The 22,982-nt window shown below is 39.4% G+C and overlaps 1 protein-coding gene across 3 annotated transcripts in view; it reads right to left on the bottom strand.

The window, feature by feature from the left end:
• zbtb46 (zinc finger and BTB domain containing 46) overlaps positions 1-22,982 on the bottom strand; it is a 136,221-nt gene that overhangs the window by 95,634 nt on the left and 17,605 nt on the right. The window lies entirely within an intron of this gene.

Raw genomic sequence — 22,982 nt, 5'->3', positions numbered from 1 at the left:
AACAAAGACCACTACAAATTAGCGATATTTTGCACTGTTATACAATTTAATAAATAAGAAACTGATGACATAGTGCTGTATTTTACTTCTTTATCTCTTTTTTTCAACCAAAAATGCTTTGCTCTGATTAGGGAGTACTTGAATTGAATTAAAAAAAATTTTCACAGGGGGTACATCACTGAAAAAAGGTTGAGAACCACTGTTCTAGGGGCCAGTGATACAATAAAGTATAGAAAGAACTGAAAGATAGGTCTGTGATATGATGAAAAATATTTGACATTTCCATTTTCGGGAGGGGAATTCAATACAACAATAATATGTACTTTAAATCGAACAAAATCAAAATTATTATAAATGACAATGGTCAGCACCTAAAGATAGTTTTAAACTATATTTATTGTATTTCAATGTACTATATGCTCAATTAGGCTTCACGGTGGCAGAGGGGCCAGTGCGTCTGCCTCACAATACGAAGTTCCTGCAGTCCTGGGTTCAAATCTAGGCTCGGGATCTTTCTGTGTGGAGTTTGCATGTTCTCCCCGTGAATGCGTGGGTTCCCTCCGGGTACTCCGGCTTCCTCCCACCTCCAAAGACATGCACCTGGGGATAGGTTGATTGGCAACACTAAATTGGCCCTAGTGTGTGAATGTGAGTGTGAATGTTGTCTGTCTATCTGTGTTGGCCCTGCAATGAGGTGGCGACTTGTCCAGGGTGTACCCCGCCTTCCGCCCGATTGTAGCTGAGATAGGCGCCAGCGCCCCCCGCGACCCCGAAAGGGAATAAGCGGTAGAAAATGGATGGATATATGCTCAATTATTATCATATCTCCAGCTATTGTGTAAAATACGGCCGCATCGTTTAGGCCACAAAGATTTATTATTGACGACGAGTCGCTTAAATGAATTTGAACCAATAGATCGCCAGGATCGTTAATTTTCACACTTTTATTTCTTCAAGTAAATAATTTCAGCTAAACTAACATAACAGTACTAAAAACATACTTTCTGATTTGAAGGTCATGTTTGCTGGACATCTTGCACTTTAAGTTTGCTGATTTATTTTTTACTGTGATTATATACTTTGTGCAATCATATGTTGCATTTATGTTTCTTTTGTTACAATAGAATTTGCTGCGATAGGTTTTAAAAATGGGTTAAAATGAATTCAGGGCGTCAACGTCAAACTCAAACGTATACAGCAGATTCTAAGCAATAATCGTTTGACTAGTTGACTAATAAGACAAAATAATAATCGCTGACTAGTTGTCCATTAAAATACTTTTTAGTTGCAGGCCAAAGAAATATGTCTATAATGTGATCTAGAGGCTGATGTTGAATCCTCTAATGCAATGTAATACACTTTATTTCTAAAGCCTGCCATTCATGAATGCTCGCGTGCAATTTAAACATCCTACTTGATGAACTTGATATGTAATATACATTAAACCTTTAGGAAGGGATGGTGCAGAGCCAGGCATTGTAGTTGCTGCTGGTGTTCAGGCCAGCAGCTCCTCTGGTGAGTTTTATGTAAGATGTGAATAACCAAAGTGTTCTTGTTGTGTAAAAAGTAAAAACACAAATATAAGATTACAAAATCCATCCATCCATTTTTTACCGCTTATTCCCTTTGGGGTCGCGGGGGGCGCTGGTGCCTATCTCAGCTACAATCAGGCGGAAGGCGGTGTACACCCTGGACAAGTCGCTACCTCATAAATATAAGAAAAAATACAATAAAACAACCATTATAAATCGATTATGATGACTAACATCTGAAAATATGAATATGAATGTGATAATTGGAATTTTACTATATGGCTTTAAATTAGGGCTGTCAAAAATAACAAGTTAACTTAAATTTAAGTTTAAAAATATTCCTGGATGACATTCTGACAATAACAATTGTACTGTGTCAGAATATTGGGTTTCTTTTTAAAGTTCATTTAAATCATACAAGGGAGTAATAATCTGTTATTAATAATGATTTATCTAAATTCAAAAGTGTGAATATTCTGAATGTTTTTCATTACAAAGTAATTTGGAAGCACCACTTTAAATATAAGTTATTCATTTTCTTGGGGCGTTGTTTCACTTCTAATGTAAGGCGAGGAAAAATATTTAGTTAAAAGACAAGGCTAAGGATCTCTGAATAATGAATGTGACATAAAGACAGTGACATCAATAAAAGGCACATCTCAACCGCTGTCGTTTGATGTCTAAAAACAGACCAGCAATAAATACACAGAAATATCTGTGTTTAAACACTGTCTGACGGGTTCATGTGTGTGTGTGTGTTGGAGAAAAAGTGTGTGTGAGCTTATTATAACTGACAGTTACATTGTAACACGTTCATTTAAGAGTTGATAAGGAGAAAAACACCTCATTTAGGACAGACCACGCTAGTGTGAAATTTACCATTAAAATCAGTCAACACAACCTTACTTCAGGGACTGCCTGAGAGAGAACTCCTCTCTGGAACTTTCGCCTCGGCACTTCTGAGCACAGTTCAGTCTAGGTGATGAACGGGCTACTCCCTTGACAATTACAAAGAATAGACCATTAATGGCCATTTGAAGAGCAACGTAATTCTTTCCGTGTGCATGTGTTGCATTGTATTAGTACACCAAAAGAAAACAAAAACTATGATTCTTTTTCTGGTCTTAAGAACATTTTTTTTTTTTACGGTCACACACAAAGAGAGGTATGCAGGTGATCACAAAAGATAGGGGGATAAAGAATGTGATAATGGGAAATGTGCATGTTGCTGTATTGAAACACTCAAGGAGATGGCGGGAAAACAAAGAGAAGCGAAACCCAAAACATGCACACTCAAAGATGAACACACATTTAGGCAGTGCATTAGCCGGAGCATTAGCAGCTGCCTTTCCCGCTCTTGTCTCGGCAAGGACTAAATAGCGGGGACGCCAAGTGTTACCAAATGCAGGGGTGATTTGTTTTGGGAACGCCACAGCTGTCAGGTCTCATGGGCCACTCGGGGAAATGACAGCTCGTCTTGGCTAAGGTGACAGCAACGTTTGCTCCGGGGCCGGCACACTTCAGGTCATGTTTAGCAAAGCTCTGCTCAACCTGATGGCTTGTAGGATCACATACATCCACAATGTCTCCCACGTCGGCTCGGACAAACATGTCCTCCTTTGAGCAGCACTGGACGAGTGGATGGTTAAGAAAAGTTTGATACCTTATTTGTTAATTTCCAACTATTTACTAGGATTTATTTAAAGCAAGGAAGAGTGACATGTGCAGCTTTGGGTTTCATAAGGCAGCTACATACAGTTTTATGTGTATGTATTTTCCTCTTGCGGACACACATCTGAGGAAATCAATTGCTGTTCTAACCTTGAGATATTCTTTCCTTTCTGTGTTGGCCTGATGGAAACTAACAAACCCAGTCGCTTTAAAGACACGCCATCCTTCTGTCGCCTTTCAGGGCCACTTTCACATTTAACATTGTAAAGCCAACCTGTTTCTATAGGGTAAAAGACATTATAAAGCTGTAAGTAACGCTAATGTCCTTCATTCGCCATAACCTCATGATATTTGTCCTTTTTTTGAAGCTAGATTCATGCAGAAAAGACATTATACAGCTGTAAGTAACGCTAATGTCCTTCATTCGCCATAACCTCATGATATTTGTCCTTTTTTTGTAGCTAGATTCATGCAATCAATCTTCAACGAGTTGTAAGTAACAATAAAAGCAAGCTACTATCAAACTTCCATCACTTAAAATTCACATCCATCAATCCATTTTCTACCGCTTGTAACTCTTGAGGTTGTGGGGGTGGCTGTAGCCTCCATTGCCAAGATCAATGTTTCAAATTTCCATCAAATTAACAAGAAGTACAAAACCCCAATCTAGCAGGGTTGACATGGTTAATCAAATAATTTGATTAGAATTTTTTATATATACACTCTATTGCTTAGATTAACCGTTTAATTTTAATTTAACTGCTAAATATTGATTAAATGGAATACACAAAACTTACGCTAACATAGTTTCCGTAGGGTCAATGTAATTGTGCAGTGTTGATGTGTGGGTGCCTTGAACTGTGTGGCGAAAAACAGTGCAGAGTTTATTTTAATTATTTTTGTCAAGGTAAATGTGTGAAAGGGTAATTTCAATGTTGATTTGTGCCTTTAATAGAAAAATTAATGACGGTTAGGGGAAGCAGAAAATGTTAAGTTTATTTCAACAATTTTCCTTAAAATACGCTTTGAGGCTGTCAAAGTGTTTTATCCGATTACTCGAATAATCAAACAAACTTTAATAGAAAAATGAATGACGGTTAGGGGAAGCAGAAAATGTTTAGTTTATTTCAACAAGTTTCCTTAAAACACGCTTTGAGGCTGTCAAAGTGTTTTATCTACGTGAGTTGTGTGGTCCTCTGTCCTCTGTTGTCCTCTGTGTTTTTTTATAGACTTTGATTTCTATTTTACTGTTTTAATTGATTTTACCCTTTAAAATTATTTTTAATCATATTTATTTTTATATTATTTTTATATTGGTTTTATATTTATTTATTTTTTATTTTTATTCAGTCATTGGTGGAGCATAATATTGTATTTTAATATTGTTTTTAACATGGCTGTGAAGAACTTTGGAAATGTTCTTGTTATTTAAATGTGCTATATAAATAAAGTAGATTGGATTGGATTATCCGATTACTAGAATAATCGAACAAACTAATCGATAAGATTACTCGATTACTAAAATATTCGATAGCTGCAGAACTACAAAAAGTTACTTTATTTTGAAAATATGCAAACCAATCAGTGTCATTTTTTAAGATGTAATGACTAATGCTTAAACAATTTCCCTACTGATTATTTATATTAGGAGTATTGGTAACCTATACAGAAAACCGTTCTTATAAAGGTATTTGAAACAAAAGTGTTCATTAATTACAACACACTAATTGGTAATGTGATGTGGTTAGCTATTCAGACCAATTTAAAAAATCAGAATCTTTGCTTCAGCATCCTTTGTGATTGCCTAGCGGTCATTAACTTTGTAAAGTCTGCATGCATTATAGCCCAACCACTCCCTTCTCCAAGCATTTACTATTAAGTATGCCCCACACAACACACACAAACGCGCAGGAGATGATAAATTTTGACCTTAAAAACAGAGGTTTTGAAAAAGTCCAGCCAGGATGAAGATTTTAAAAAACTTCGGCCTTAGTGTTTGTGTATGGAACTTCTGACAGTTTTGGCTTGTGTCATAAGAAATATATTTCATTATGTCATGTATTTAACCCTTATTTAAAAACACAAAATGAGTAATAAAGTCATTGACTCATGGGTGTTGCTTGAATTTTTGGCAGTGATTGGTAGAAATATCCTCCCAGACATTGTTTTTTTTAAATGTTGGCGTTTTCTGGACTACATATAAGTGAGTACGGATTTTAAATATTAGGACATGCCATTGTATCCCTACAATTTTACTGTATTGATGAACAGAGACGTCAAGATGTGCAACCAGTTTGGCTGATTTTTTGTGGACATAATTTATTTTTTAAATACCACTGTTGTGAATGAGGAGGGGACATTTTTTCATTAGGGCATGGTCTTACAGTTCCGTCAAATCTATAGATAATATAATTCAGTATATTATAATTATATAGATATACAATAAACATAATGGCTTCTATCGGATACAACTGTGAAATTGTTCTTGTTTTCTTGGCCCCTTTACAAACATTTTCAATCATTCTTGATGGATATGTGAAACACACTTTTGTTGAACAAAGCATCTGTCATGTACATTTTGAAATGCAGGTGTACTCAAAGCATGATGAAATAAATGTTGCTTTATTTCTCAATAGGATAAAGACGGTAGTATGTCTTTGAATTAAAGTTTAGTGCGAACATTAAACATTGCATTCAGCACATGCAAAAGATCGCCTAAGTTCAATCAATCAATCAATGTTTACTTATATAGCCCTAAATCACTAGTGTCTCAAAGGGCTGCACAAACCACCACGACATCCTCGGTAGGCCCACATAAGGGCAAGGAAAACTCACACCCAGTGGGACATCGGTGACAATAATGACCCAGTGGGACGCCGGTGACAATGATGACTATGAGAACCTTAGAGAGGAGGAAAGCAATGGATGTCGAGCGGGTCTAACATGATACTGTGAAAGTTCAATCCACAATGGATCCAACACAGTCGCGAGAGTCCAGTCCAAAGCGGATCCAACACAGCAGCGAGAGTCCCGTTCACAGCGGAGCCAGCAGGAAACCATCCTAAGCGGAAGCGGATCAGCATCGCAGAGATGTCCCCAGCCGATACACAGGCAAGCAGTACATGGCCACCGGATCGGACCGGACCCCCTCCACAAGGGAGAGTGGGAAATAGAAGAAAAAGAAAAGAAACGGCAGATCAACTGGTCTAAAAAGGGAGTCTATTTAAAGGCTAGAGTATACAAATGAGTTTTAAGGTGAGACTTAAATGCTTCTACTGAGGTGGCATCTCAAACTGTTACCGGGAGGGCATTCCAGAGTACTGGAGCCCGAACGGAAAACACTCTATAGCCCGCAGACTTTTTTTGGGCTTTGGGAATCACTAACAAGCCGGAGTCCTTTGAACGCAGATTTCTTGCCGGGACATATGGTGCAATACAATCGGCAAGATAGGATGGAGCTAGACCGTGTAGTATTTTATACGTAAGTAGTAAAACCTTAAAGTCACATCCTAAGTGCACAGGACGCCAGTGCAGGTGAGCCAGTACAGGCGTAATGTGATCAAACTTTCTTGTTCTTGTCAAAAGTCTAGCAGCCGCATTTTGTACCAACTGTAATCTTTTAATGCTAGACATGGGCAAACACACACACACACACACACACGCATACTGCTCCTGTTCGTGAACACATAATCATGTGTGAGACCTAAAACACACACACTTAGTCGAGCCGTCACGGCGTCACAGCCGCTTTGTGGCGGTCACATCACGGCAAAGTCACTTTAGGCCAGACGACTAAAGTGATGAGACGTGTGATGGAGTGAGAGGACGGGACTTCATCCTCCTTGTGTGTCCCTCCGTTCGGCCTGTCGCTCCAAGCCTCTCCTCTGCTTCCTTGACCCAGACAGTACAAGGTCCCTTTGGACCAAGTACAGAGCCAAACTTTGTTTACATGGACAGCTTCCACTTTGAAAACCTTAGCATGCCTATCCATTGATGTTCTTATTCATCCAGGTCACTGTATTCTCAGATTAACCAAACAGTCCAATTGCGATTGATAGAATACCTTGATCTTAGCATGTTTGGTAAAACAAGTTACTTTTATAGTAAACATCAAGTAATACTTTTTATATTATTAGCATAGGAACAATGCAGGTATTTCCAGGAAGTGATGATATAACATCCAGTGATGAACACACTGCGCTGAACGTTGCCACCCTCTGCTAATCACTCTGCATACAAGGTCTACTCCTTTGCTCAACAAATGTGACAGTCTTGCACATTACTTGATAATTTCTTCAGCTGGGTGCAAGCAATTGTGTGAAAACTGACTTGCATCTCTCATTAGTGGTTGGAATATGTTTAGTGCGCGACAATTTTATGTATTGGGGTGAATGAGCATAAATTCTATAAAGTTGTTAGCACTTAAAAGCCTCAGTGAGCAATGCCTCAAATAAGTGCATGCAATTGAAAAGATTGAGTTTTTTGTTTGATAGCTTTGACAGCAGAGACACAATTGTTCATCAATTAATCAAACAATCAAGGGTTGGGTTTGGTTCTTTAGCTCCCCTTAATGCTCTCCAATACGTTGGACAATTTTATTCTTCCAACTTAGAAAGAACAGTTTGGCAAAATAATTTTTCTGTTTCAGCATGACCATGAACAAATCAAGGTCCATGAAAGCAGGCTTGGATGAGTTTGATAGTAGAGAACGATAAACCGATACGATTGGATATTCGGTTTGACAAGTGAGCGATTTAGCTGTGTCACAATTGATAAGAATCAGTTGTGAATTTTTAAATGAATCAAGTGTAAAAACATCGATTACACAAAACTAGAAATCAGTTGACGTTTTGTCATTTAAGATTCACGTTAGCTTATGTGACTGAACATTAAAATGAATGTACTGTAAATACATGGATCGAGTGTCGTGTGAGACTAGCAATCCTCTAACAGTTTATCCTTACAACAATGGAAGAGCCAGAGCTGCCTAAAAAATTATTACCCCGGATTTTTACGAGATACGTGGCTGCGGCAATACAGCGAAACGATCGCAGTCCGTCAGTACCTACCGGCATCACATGACTTGACTCGTGGAAAAGACAACAGTTTTGCCTTGCAGAACTACAACTTTATTTTTGTATTTGTAGCCAACAAAACAGTAGTAACAACAACCCAGGCAAGCTTTGTGTACACACTTCTTATTCAACTCCTACCGAGTCCCCATCTACCTCTGCCCCTGTGTCAAGTCTAATTGACAAAAGGTCCCCAGATAGCCGTCCAGAATATGCCTGTAATAAGATTATTTGATTTTGGACCTCCAGAATCTGCATGTCTTCATCCATCATGCCAACAGGGTGAAATTACGCCTGAAAACTTTTGTAAGATATGCAGAGGAATTCTGAAGTACACTAGATATTTACTTTTTATTGATTGGACTGAAGGCCAATACTGCTGTTATTTTGTATTGATACATTGTTTTGGGTTTTTTTATTTCATCCCATCAAAACAAAATATGTTCATTCAACAAGAGGGACAAGCGGTAGAAAATGGATGGATGGATGGCACAAGTCTTTTGGTCCTCATCTAAAAATAATTAGATGTGACTTGTGATTCTGTTTGTCTTTTTACATTATTTTTGCCTGTCAGCATCTTTGGGGATATTTGTTGTGTTTTACAAATTAAAAAATACTGTAAGCATGTCACTTTTATACATTGAGCTTTTTTTTTAATATTTGAAGATGAACGTGTCAATGGGTGATGTCATTCATCCAGGTTATTGTTATTCTTAGGGCATTCAACTGATCAGTTGACTGTTCAGTTTGTCTTAAAAGACGTTTGGCCTCTCATCCAAGTAGTTTTCATCAGTTCACCCTTATAAACTTACATTGGACAGTTGTCTGCAGTTGCCTTGCTGTACAGCACTTACTGAAACCCACTACTACCGACCACAAAGTCTGATAGTTTATATATCAATGATGAAATATTAACATCGCAACACATGCCAATACGGCCTTTTTAGTTTATTAATTTGCAATTTTAAATTTCCCGCGAGTTTCTTGTTGAAAACGTCGCGGAATGATGACGCGTACGCGTGACATCACTGACTATCAGGAAATATTAGCTCAGCACCAGTTACGGCTAAAAGTCGTCTGCTTTAACCGCATAATTACAAAGTATTTTGGACATTTGTGTTGCTGAATCTTTTGCAATTTGTTCATTTAATAATGGAGACTATAAAAAAACAATGCTGTTGGTGGAAAGCGGTAAATTGCAGCTGTCTTTAGCACCGAGACACAGCCGATGTTTCTTTGTTTGTTGTGAAGCGGTGCGGTCAAGCGAACATGTTTTCTCTACGTCAACCGGCATGTTTTTGGATGGGGAAATTGTGATATATAACTTACCGGAGAAATCATTGTACTACTCGTCGTCCTGCAGCAGCGACAGCTGTGAGCTTGGCTCCTCGGTTTCTCTCTGAGACACTTCATGTTCACCGCAGCCATCCGACCGCGAGGTATGTCTTTACAATCTTTTACAATCTTTAAAATCTCACTACAACACTATTAAAACAATAAGCCGATAAGGGATCTTCCAGAATTATCCTAGTAAATGTTTTTAATTACATCTGAAATGCTCACTTTGCCGCCGCTTTTTTTTCTTTCTTTCTATTTCTTCACTATCAATATCCTAATTCACGAATCTTTCATCCTCGCTCAAATTAATGGGGAAATTGTCGCTTTCGCGGTCCGAATTGCTCTTACTGCTGGTGGCTCCCATTAAAAACAATGGGAATATGTGTGGAAACCTGCAACTCGTGACGTCACGCGCACATACTTCCGGTAAAGGCAGGGCTTTTCTATTAGCGACCAAAAGTTGCGAACTTTATCGTGGATGTTCTCTACTAAATCCATTCAGCAAAAATATGGCAATATCGCGAAATGATCAAGTATGACACATAGAATGGACCTGCTATTCCCGTTTAAATGAGAAAATCTCATTTCAGTAGGCCTTTAATGTGTTCTATAAAAAAGGTTGATTTAAAAAGGAGACTGCATTTTATACTCATTATACTTAGTCTCCTTGTCTGTTTTGAATATTGTATACAGTATCAGAACTAAAGTCAGTGCTCTACTGAACAAATAAAGCAGTCTTCGTCAGTGATTGACCTAGTACAGCAAATAAAACCTTTGTGTGAGCTATTTCATTCCACAGCCGTTCTTTTAAGTTGGTGAGTTGTTGAAATCAGCAAGGAGAACACAGTAGAAAAACAGCCACTGACTAAACAAAGTGTGAGGAGGAAAAGGGAGTGAAAGTGAGGGTATCCAGCCAAGAGCTGGCACTCACAGTATACCTTCAACCATCCCAATTTCATGCCTGTGCAACAGTTTTTATTATTAGTTGGCAGAAGTAAAAATCAGCTTATCCCTGTGTCAAATTTCTCATAGTTTCTCATTATAATGGAACACAATATTTTTAGGGAGAGAAATAAAAAGGTTTTTGTGGAATATGATGAAAATTCACAAGAACTGCATTTGAGAATGCATACAAACTGGATTGGATATTTAACACATGTTGGGCTGGCTCAAGGTTTCCAAAGAAAAAGGAATGGGCACATATGTTGCGTAAAATCCAATAATGACGACATGATAAAATAAATATTAATATTTTTCCCTTGAACTGTGTTATACATGTATTTTCCGTATAATTGCAATAATTTCTTAAGTTAAAATCGATGAATTTGCATGTTTACTGATCTAATACAGGGGGTAAATTGAAGATGAGGCTGTGGCAAATCTCCTCTTTCTGCTTAGTGCACAAGGAAGGACACACTACATTGCTTTCGGAAAGTATACACAGCTTTTTCCACATTTTGGAATGTTACAGCCTTATTCCAAAATAGAATAATACATTTTTGTCCTCCAAGTTCTGCACACAATAAACCCATCCATCCATCCATTTTCTACCGCTTATTCCCTTTAGGGTCACGGGGGCGCTGGTGCCTATCTCAGCTACAATCGGGCGGAAGGTGGCTTACACCCTGGACAAGTCGCCACCTCATCGCAGGGCACACAATAAACCATAATTAAATTTGTATTAAATTTGCAAATTCATTAAATTTAAAAAAACTTCCCCTAATACTTTTTTGATACACCTTTGGAAGGAATTACAGCCTCAAGTCTTTTTGAATACAATGCCACCAACTCTGCACACCTATCTTTGGGCTGTTTCACTCATCCCTCTCAAGGTCCTTAAGATTGAATGGGAAACCTTGACATTATCGTTCATGATCGGACAATAACTGCCGATTAATGTCATACAACGAGGTGTCCCTTCCTCTCGATGAAGAGGCGGGGGCGTACGTGCGCTGGCAGGTGCTCTCCGTCTTCCTACAATGAAGCACGGCTGTGGTTGCCGGGAAGTATAAAACAAGAGATGTTTAAAACTAAAAAAAGGTGAGAAAGCCTCACTCTCCGTGTATCTCACCGCGTGTGACTGTCCATCATTGAGTGGGAGCTACTTTTTTCATTTCTTGATAAATCATGAATACTCTCAATGACAATGTAAATATATAAGGTCATTCAGGTAGCAAGAAAAATGCCACATTGAAGAGAGTTGGGTACTTTTATTGGCAAATTATAGCAAACTACCCCTATATTCAAAGCACATTGTAAATCACATAAATGTTTTTAAATACCATTTTTATACAAATTTATAAAGAAATGGGGACTGTTTATAATACCCAAAAAATTATCTAACATTAAACATTAGCAAATAGAGGGTACAATAATGTTGAGTTTCTATCAAAAACTGTATACAACAAATTCAGAATCTTAACCCTGTAACTATACTTTTTTATTTACTGATTGGCTTATAGTTATACACAACATGTAACCAAATGTGATTTACTGTATTTTGTTGTACCCAGTTTAGGGAAAATGCAAAAATATTCTATACATTTTGGGCAGCTTCTGTAATCTGTTATATGAAAACACATAAAAGGAAAACATTTAAATTAAATTATTTTTGGCCAATGCGATGAGGTGGCAACTTGTCCAGGGTGTATGCCACCTTCCGCCCGATTGTAGCTGAGATAGGCGCCAGCGCCCCCCGCATCCCCAGAAGGGAATAAGCGGTAGAAAATGGATGGATGGAATTTTTGGCCATTCCCAAAGTTATTCTGAATGGGCACCAAAAGCTAGACTGATGTCTCCATTGAAAACATGAGGTCAGTTAAAGGTCACTGTAAAAGAGGTGAGGTGGAATAAAAACTAAACGGAGGAGATAGAGATAGACAAGAAGGAAGAGTAAAATGATTCAAGCAGCCAATATTTTTAAACAGCTTTGCTTCCACTCAACTGGGCATCAAGGCCATTATCCTGAGGTTAATCCCCAATCCGACGGAGCTGGCAGCCTTTCGGGACAAGTCAGTGTGTTAACCCATCAACAAGCAGGCATGGACAAAAATAATGCACGCATGCACATGGCACAATTACACACACACACACACACACAAACACACGCACGTTCGCACACATACACACGCACACACACACACACACAAACACACAAACACACACACACAAACAGGCATAAACAGGTATATCTGCAGCAAGTAAAATAACGATATAAATAGCTCATTCTTCGCTATTTTGTTTTATGCTTTTCATGTTTAACTTGTTTTATCTCCTGCGGTATCATGCTTGCTGAGGTTCTTTACATCTTAGTGCACGTCTCATGAGTCTCCTCTCTTCTTTAACACATACATTTACACTCCCACAAACACATTCACGCGCATACACACACACGCACACACACACACACAAACACACACACACACACACACACGCACGCACGCACGCACGCACGCACGCACGCACGCACGCACGCACGCACGCACGCTCGCACGCACGCACGCACACACACACACACACACACACACACACACACACACACACACACACACACACACACACACACACTTCATCTATGCACCCATCAGCCTTAAGCATGCTGCATTTTCCACAATAAATCTATGTGTCTTTCTCTGTCCGCTCTCTGGCTGGCCTCCAAAGAGCCAAAGTGGAGGGAAAGAAAGATAGTCGTGTCATGTGGAGAGGCACCAAAGAGGATCCAGGAGGCTTAGAAAGACTTAATGCTACGTCCTTTTGCAACCCCCCACCTAAACAGCAAAGCCCGCACACCCTTCACATATTCACCTCCAGACCTGCATCCCTCCACCCCATCCTGGACCACCCCATCATGCTTTGCTGCCTGCAGGAGAATCATCTTCAAGCCTCGCTTAAGGCTTAGGCCATCACCATAATGGGTGGCATCTTGTCTTCTCACCTTCAGCAACACAAGGTGTTAAGCCTCGAGGGATCTCGAGGAAATCCAGTCATATAGTAAGGATGGACTAGGATCATCCCAAAGTACCTGTTTGGCTCATGAATGAAGTTTAGCTTGAAGTCCTTATGTGACATCACAACATTTCAGTGATACAGTTTGTGTGATCTTTTCCTAGTCTTGAAAGATGTGCATGCCATGTAGTGGTGGGAAATGTGATTGTTTGGAGTCTTATGAGTCACTCACTGACATCTGGAAATAATGTCTGATATGCCGCTTGGTTTCATTTAGCAAGCAGTAGCTGGGGTGAGTGAGTTAACAAGTTAACTGAGATTTTTATACATGAGTCAGATTCAGCACACAACTCACAAGTTTTAAGCGACTCGTTCAGGACTTGCACAATGCATTGAGTGTATGTGTGTGGTAGTTCGCACATGGAGTTTCTGGGCTATGCCTCCCATGGTAACACCCTGACTGACAACCCGGGGCTTAGCCTAAATTTTCTCTCTATTAAAAGCTGTAGATTGCAAATAAAACATCTCATTACCACAGCCGTAGAATCCAAAATGAATAAGTACACTGTAAAAAAGTACCCTAAAAACTACGGCAAGCAGTTGGTAAATAGAAACAGTAAAACACCGTAAAATCCAAAATAGTTTATCACAGTAGTAAATGCAGTGGATTCCTGTAAACCAGGAAACAGTAGATAACCTAAATTACTATGGTTGTAATATATAGAAAACATATGACATCACTGTGAAAATGTAAAAAAATGGACAATGCATGTGTAAATACTGTAATGTCACAAGACTGCAAATACTGTAAAATGTGTGGTATTATTCTGTCTAAATTAAAGATTTTGCAGATTGTATATTTAAATTTACAGCATACTTTAGATGTTTTAGGCGTTTGAGTTAAAGCATTAGCCTACTTCAGTGGTTCTCAAATGGGGGTAAGCGTACCCCTGGGGGTACTTGATGGAATGCCAAGGGGTACGTGAGATTTTTAATAATATTCTAAAAATAGCAACAATTCAAAAATCCTTTATAAATATATTTATTGAATAATACTTCGACAAAATATGAATGCAAGTTCATAAACTGTGAAAAGAAATGCAACAATGCAATATTCAGTGTTGACAGCTAGATTTATTGTGGACATGCTCCATAAATGTTGATGTTAAAAATTTCTTTTTTTGTGAAGAAATTTTTAGAATTAACTTAATGAATCCAGATGGATCTATATTACAATCCCCAAAGAGGGAACTTTAAGTTGATGATTACTTCTATGTGTAGAAATCTTTATTTGTAATTGAATCACTTGTTTATTTTTCAACAAGTTTTTAGTTATTTTTATATCCTTTTTTCCAAATAGTTCAAGAAAGACCACTACAAATGAGAAATATTTTACACTGTTATACAATTTAATAAATCAGAAACTGAGGACATTGTGCTGTATTTTACTTCTTTATCTCTGTTTTTCAACCAAAAATTATTTGCTCTGATTAGGGGGGTATTTGAATTAAAAAAATATTCACTGAAAAAAGGTTGAGAACCACTGGCCTAGTTAACTTTTGGGTAACAACATATTTTCTTGTATTTCTGTAGCAAGCCGTTTCAGACATTGAGGGGTTATGTCTATGTGCTTCATTGTAAACTGCATCAAAATGAGCCACGCTGTGTGTTTAAGTGTGTTGGAACTGGTAGAAAGCAGCTATTTCACAGGTACGGAGCATTTAAGGCTCATTTTTAAAAGGTCACTTGAAGAAACATGTTGCGAGTGGACCGGTGAAAGCTTGTACAAATACTTTCTAATTAAAGTCCTCATGTAAAGCTCGCATGTCTCGGAAACACAGGCATTTTGCAGATGATAGTATTGGTAACAGGTTAGCGCAGTGGTTAACGTTCGTTCCACAATGTGCGAAGGGTTCTTTGTGTTTGAAGATTGCATCTTCTCTCCGTGACTGCATGGATTCTCTCTGAGTGCTCCAGCTTCTTTCGACCTCCAAAGATATGCACCTGGGGATAGGCTAGTTGGCAACACTAAATTTGGCCCTAATTTGTTGTACTGTGAAATTCTGGCAACCACAGCAGCCAGTATCTTACCGTAAATTCTATAAATTTTTGAAAACAGTTTAAAAATATGTCAGTTTTTTCATAGTAATTTACCACAAGCAAAAAAAAAAAGATCAACTGTAAAATTAACGGATTCAACATCAACATATTGTGATGTCTCATACATCGTTTTACGGTGAATTCCTGGCAAACATGACTGCCTGTATTTTACCATAAATTCAGTGGATTTTTTTTACAGTGTAGAGGGGAGGTGTGGATGATCAGGACTCCAAGACAATGAAAGAGGAGTTAAAATGGAAGGAGAAAGGAAGGTGTGAGGAGGACCGGATGCTGAGAGCGAGTGGGAGCGGAGAATGTAAAAGATGAGGTTGGGAGGACGAAAGCGGTGAAGGGTACAACAGATAACAAGACACTGTGTCTTTGTTTTAGACTTTTGCCGTTACCTTAGCCAGTAGCCAGGCTTTACCACCTATGTAAACAGATGTGGAACAAAGTTACTGGTTCTGCGCTCTCCTAGTCGTTTATTTTTTCCACAAAGCGCTGTACACCTTTGTATTCTCGAGAGCCAATACAAGAACTTTAAAAGAAAAAGTGCATATTTGCAAATAAATCAATCTCATAATAATTATATTATATTTTTTTATCAAATTTAAAAGAAAAATACTCAATTAGTAACATAACACTGAACTGTATGATAGCAATAATATTGTATTGGATTTATGCAGCACTTTTCTAAACACCCAAAGTGCGTCAGAGAGAACTAGGAATTAGGGGAGTAACAATATTGTAGATACTGCAGTATTTCGGTTTCAATTGCTTCATAATAATACTGTGACGCCTGACGGTATCAAACAAAAACTCGTTGTGTTTTTTTTTTCCAGTGCTTCAGCATTGGCCGGGTCTTAAAATAAACTACATCTCCCAGAATGCTCTTCGCAGCGTGGGGCACCATGGCATGGACGTGGAATGCTTTAAGCAGAAAATAAAGTGGGTTCGTAATCGATGAGACTTTTTTTTTGACATTTCCTGAAAATGTCATTAAAATCTATCCATAATTATTTGAGTTCTGTTGCTAACAAACAGAAAAAAATCCCTGCCGGAGATAAGAAGGTTTTCATTCTGCAAAGCCATGCGTGCCACTTTCGTTTCCAGCGTTTCCAAGGCGACACAGAGCCAGCCGGTCACGTTGCACCGCAAAGAAATTTCTACGCGGGAAATCTGGGAATATCAAAATCTACTTGATAAATCCTCAATCCATCCATTTATTTTTCCACCTCTTGGTTCTCTCAATGTCGCACGGGGTGGGGGGGCTGGAGCCTGTCCAGCTGTATTCGGGCAGAAGGCAGGATACAACTCTAGACAAGTTTCCACTTCATAAATTGTCATCCAGAAAAATATATGGAAGCCAGGGAAGCCTAAGATCTGTTTGTGAGGTATTTACATTGTCAAAAGCCAAATTGTTACTTAACTTTTATGAGAAACAGCATATTCTAGATCAGGGGTCGGCAACCTTTACTACTCAAACAGCCATTTGTACCCGTTTCACAAAATAAAGAAAACAATGGGAGCCACAAATCTCTTTTGAAATTTAAAACGAAATAACACTGCATACATTTTTTTAATTTTGTGCTATGTATAAACCAGGGGTCTCAGACACGCGGCCCGCAATTTAATATGATAATTTAATGATGGTGGGGCCCGCGAGCTTTTTATGAATGCTGCTTGACAACATGACACCAGCCAACCCTCCTGAAAATTCCGAGAGACTACCGAATGTCAGATCAACCATGCTCCCGAATGTTTGCAGAATTTCCCTCAATTAACAATAATAAGGGCAACCTATGAAGGTGCTGCCTTTGACGCCCTCTACAACACGTACAATCAGCTTGCCAGCCCAGTCACATGTCATACAGGGCTCCTGCTGACACACGCAAACGATTTCAAGGCATGCTTGTTCAACAGCCATACAGGTTACACTGAGGGTTGTGATATAAACAACTTAAACACTCTTACTAATATGCGCCACACTTTGAACCCACAACAAACAAGAATGACAAACACATTTTGGGAGAACATCGGCACTGTAACACAACATAAACACAAAAGAAGAAATACCCAGAATCCCATGTATCCCACTCTTCCGGGCTACATTATACACCCCGCTAGCACATCCCCCCACCCCCTCCGTGCGTCGGTTGAGGTGGGCAGGGTTGGAGGTGGCGGGGTTTGGTGCTAATGTAGCCCGGAAGAATAGAGATGCATGGAATTCTGGGTATTTGTTCTTTTGTGTTTATGTTGTGTTACAGTACCGATGTTCTCCCAAAATGTGTTTGTCACTCTTGTTTGGTGTGGGTTCACAGTGTGGCGCATATTAGTAAGTGTGTTAAAGTTGTTTATATTACAACCCTCAGTGTAACCTGTATGGCTATTGACTAAGTATGCGTTGCAGTCGCTTTCGTGTGTCAACATAGGCTGAACATAAAATTACCAGTCGACACGCAGATCGCGTGATGTAAAAGCGGGCACAATGACATGTTGTAGAGGAGGTTAAAGACATTGCCATCACAGCACATCCTCAGTATTGTAGTCCAGGTGAAAATTGGAGAATGTTATCCCCGGGTGATTTCTGAGAGAGGTACTAAAATCCGTAAACCTCACGGAATAGTCGTTGGGGTCAGCAATTTAGCAGCTGAGCCATATCAGAGTGATCAAAGAGCCGCATGCGGCTCCGGAGCCGCGGGTTGCCGACCCCTGTTCTAGATTGATATAAACATGCTCTTCGGAAAGTAAAAGTTAAAACACATTGAAGTGAATTTTATTGATATTTACATTGTCACTTTAAAGATATGCAACTGCAAGTTTTTTTTAATATCTGATTGAAACATTAAATGTCCCTCCACGTTTGTAGTAATAAATATGATTAGAACATTGTAGACTTATGTTTGTGTTCAAATACAGTAAGTGTGTTTATCCTAAACATTCCTGCCACTTCATTTTACACACTATAACATTTCTAAGTGGGTTTTTTTGGACATATACCACAATAATATCGTACCGTGGCCTTAATACCAAGATAGAATCGTACTGTGATATCCCTACCAGGAACCCATCATGTATTTACTGCACATTCACACGCAGATGGTGTAAGCTACAATTGTAGCCACAGCTGCCCTGGGGTACGCTTTGATTGAAACTTTTATTAGTAGATTGCACAGTACAGTAGATATTCCGTACAATTGACCACTAAATGGTAACACCCGAATAAGTTATTAAACTTGTTTAAGTCGGGGTCACCGTTAATCAATTCATGACTGAAATCAGGCTGCGGATCTGCGCCTACGACCTCTCTGACCACCGCCAAACATTGCTTCACATTCATGCACCAGTGCGAGCGGCACTGGGAGCAAGGACGGTGAATTGTCTAGCCCAAGGATACAACGACCGTGACTGGGATGGCAGAAGCTGCAATCAAACCTGGAAACCTCAAGTTGCTGGCATGGCCACTCCACCATCTGAGCCATTCCATCCGTCCATTTTGTACCTTTTATTTTTATTTAGACTGACTGACTGACTTTAGGGGAAAATATGGACAACATCCATGCTGGTTGACAGTCAATCACAGGGCACATAAAGACAAACTAGCATTCACACTCATATTCACACAGTCACTAAGTTGAGAGCAAACCCACTACGCAACTGTTATGACAACCAGACCAGGAGTCTGCAACATGCAACAACTTTCATCCTTCTGTTGTGGCTCCAACTGGTATATGCTTCTGTGTGCTGTAGTCAGTACGCTGTCCCTTCAGACACTGTCCTGAGCCTTTAAAAGTTCTGCATCAGTTTTGAATGTGTGTCGTTAAAATATCTACCACTTGGTGCAGTGTTTTCCAGTAAGGCTCCATTTACACTAAGGTTATCCAGGGTAAATCACACCTAACCTTATCCGTGTCCACACACGACAATGCCACCATTTAAGACCCCCGCACCCCTCCATCCACCGGCGCAATGCGACGTAGTATGCATGCACGGAAAATGCACGTCATTGTCATCTCCAGTGTTGTTTTGTGTGCATGTTCTTGAATGTAACTTATCTGAACAAAATCCAGTGTTGTGGTATTTCAAATAACTATAATCCAGTGTGCTGTGGGGCCCTATCATAGTGAATCACACTTGAGCCATCATAAATTAATCAAATCTTTATTAGACACGTAAACAATGTGATAAAGAACATTTTACAATATTCAAACGACAGATCTAGATATCTGCTCAGGACACTCCTCACTCTGTTGCCTTCACCTTCATTGTTCATTCGTGTTTGGTGACTTTATATACTCTGGACCTAGACGTCGAGTCTGAGCCATACACAGCGGACAATAACTGCTACAGTCTGCTTTGCCAGTCCAAATGCATTCGCTGTTTTCCTCGACGGCCAGGTGTTACAAAGCCTTTTTTAATCACATACACGGGAGCTCACAGTCTCTTTGTCTCTCCTTCGACAAATAGACAAAGTTTTTCGCTAGTAGAAACATAGCTGAGCTGCCGGACATTGGACAAGTGTTGTATTCAAAATAGCTGCAATCGCTTTTTCTTAAGGTATTCATGTGTGATTTCCACAAGCGTCTGTACATGTAGAAGGAGAAACACGGCATGTCTGGATGACTCGCCTTCATATTTCCAGTGGTTACCTCCGAGTTATGAAACCGCTTTATTATGAAGCTGGATGTGGTGCGTTATTTTTGATGTCACATAATGTGTATGTGTGGTCTTTCTGGGGTCATTTCCTCTCCAAACTCCCTTTGTAAACCATCAATGAGTCCATACAAAGCTAAGATTCAAGAATTACACAGATGACTTACCCGTACAAAAATTTGTACGAGGAGGGGAACCTTAAACGCTGGTTTAGTGTGGCTGAAACGGGGTTTAGGCTAAATAATTTTTCGTTTAAGGCAGGAGTCTCAAACTCAAATGTTCTGTTGGCCACTGGATGCACAAACTGGGTGAGGCTGGGCCGCAAGAAAATATTTCTAGAAAAATCTAATAGGCACTTTTTAATGAATTAATCTTCTTTAAATCGCTTTCCCGCCCTAGCAACATACTTTCCAACCCTACCGATTTTTCCAGGGGACTCCCGAATTTCGGTGCACCTACCGACAATCTCCTGGGGTATCTGTTCTATCAAATGTGTCCCGATTTTCACCCGGCCGACAATATTAAGGGCATGCCGTGATGGCACTGCCTTCAAAGTCCTCTATTACATATCATTGGGTCGGCTTTGTCACATATTTACAATGTGCGGCTCAGCCACGTGATGTATGGGGCTTCTGCGGACACATGATGGTGACTGCAAGACATACTTGATCAACAGCCATACAGGTCACACTGAAGGTGGCCGTATAAACAACTTTAACCCTGTTACAAATATGTGTCACACTGTGAACCCACACCAACCAAGAGGGGGGGGGGGTTAATGTGTGGGGGGCAGGGTTATATTGTAGCCCGGAAGAGTTAGGGCTTCATGGGATTCTGGGTATTTGTTCTGTTGTGTTTATGTTGTGTTACGGTGCGGATGTTCTCCCGAAATATGTTTGTCATTCTTCTTTGGTGTGGGTTCACAATGTGGCGCATATTTATAACAGTGTTAAACTTGTTTATATGGCCATCTGAAGTGTGACCTGTGTGGCTGTTGATCAAGTATGTCTTGCAGTCTCTCAAGTGTGTTCAAAAAGCCACATACATCAAACGGCTGAGCTGGCACGCAATTGTCACAGGTTGAAGACTTCAAAGGCAAAGCCATGGCGGCACCCCCTGAACATTAATTGAGTTGGGTGAAAATAGACAAATATTTGAGAGAATGGTTACCCTGAAATTCGTAAATCTAGCGGAAAAATCAGGATTGTTGGCAAATAATACGCTGTCAAACGCCATTCATATAAAACTTGCGGGCTGCACGAACAATAAATTTTCATATCAAGGTGCGGGCTGTCTAATCCTTTTCCTCTTCCATCCATTTTCTACCGCTTATTCCCTTTGGGGTCGCAGTGGGCGCTGGAGCCTATCTCAGCTACAATTGAGCGGAAGGCGGTGTACACCCTGGACAAGTCGCCACCTCATCGCAGGGCCAACACAGATAGACAGACAACATTCACACTCACATTCACACACTAGGGCCCATTTAGTGTTGCCAATCAACCTATCCCCAGGTGCATGTCTTTGGAAGAGGGAGGAAGCGGGAGTACCCGGAGGGAACCCACGCATTCACGGGGGAGGACATGCAAACTTCCAGAGGTAGGTAGTAATGTGCTACATTTACTCCGTTACATCTACTTGAGTAACTTTTGGGATAAATTGTACTTCTAAGAGTAGTTTTTGTGCTACATACTTTTACTTTTACTTGAGTATACTTATAGAGAAGAAACGCTACTTATACTACGCTCCATTTATCTACAATCAGCTCGTTACTCGCTACTTTTTTTTTAATCAATCTGTTAATGTTTGTTTTGGTTTTGTCAGACACACATTAAAAGTAAGATCTGCGCATGCCTGCGTTTCACCAATCACATGCAGTCACTGGTGACGTTGGACCAATCAAACAGAGCCAGGTGGTCACATGACCGTCTCACATTCAACCCAACTTAAACAAGTTGAAAAACTTATTGGGGTGTTACCATTTAGTGGTCAATTGTACGGAATATGTACTGTACTATGCAATCTACTAATAAAAGTTTCAATCAATCAATCAAAAGTGTAAAGGAAAAAAGACATTTTTTATTTCAACCGTACTTCCCGTAAAAGCCTGAAGACTGATCGCACAGTTCCTGTCTTCACAATAAAAGTGCCACTCTATCGCGCCTGCGCTAACAAAATAAGAGTCTCTGAAAACCAGCGCAAACAAGCTACCAAGCTATGTACAGAGTTTGCCGCCGATGTATTTCTTGTAAAGTGTATAAAAACGAATATGGAAGATTGACAAATAAGATGCTAAAAACCAACGACTTTCATGTGGTATTAGACAGAAAGGAGGAACTTTTTTTCTCCTCCATTTGAAAACATGGACATTATCAGCACTATACTGTCTGATTCCAATCAATGCAAGTCATCAGAATCAGGTAATACACCAACTTATATTCTTGTCTTCATGAAAGATAGGAATCTATGTGTTAAACATGCATGTATATTCATTAAAACACCTTTAACATGTGAACAAAAAGGGCAAAATAAATACATATAAATTATATACTGTATATATAAATGTATGGATGTATATATATATATATGATATGTGTGTATGTATATGTACATATACATACACTGTGTATGTATATGTATATATGAGGTAGATCAACTCGACTTGGTCATTAAT

The sequence above is a fragment of the Nerophis ophidion genome, linkage group LG06 (assembly GCF_033978795.1).
Source record: "Nerophis ophidion isolate RoL-2023_Sa linkage group LG06, RoL_Noph_v1.0, whole genome shotgun sequence".
Taxonomy (NCBI): Eukaryota; Metazoa; Chordata; class Actinopteri; order Syngnathiformes; family Syngnathidae; genus Nerophis; species Nerophis ophidion.
Note: the sequence above shows the minus strand (reverse complement) of the source record. Positions and strands in the feature narration are given on the sequence as shown.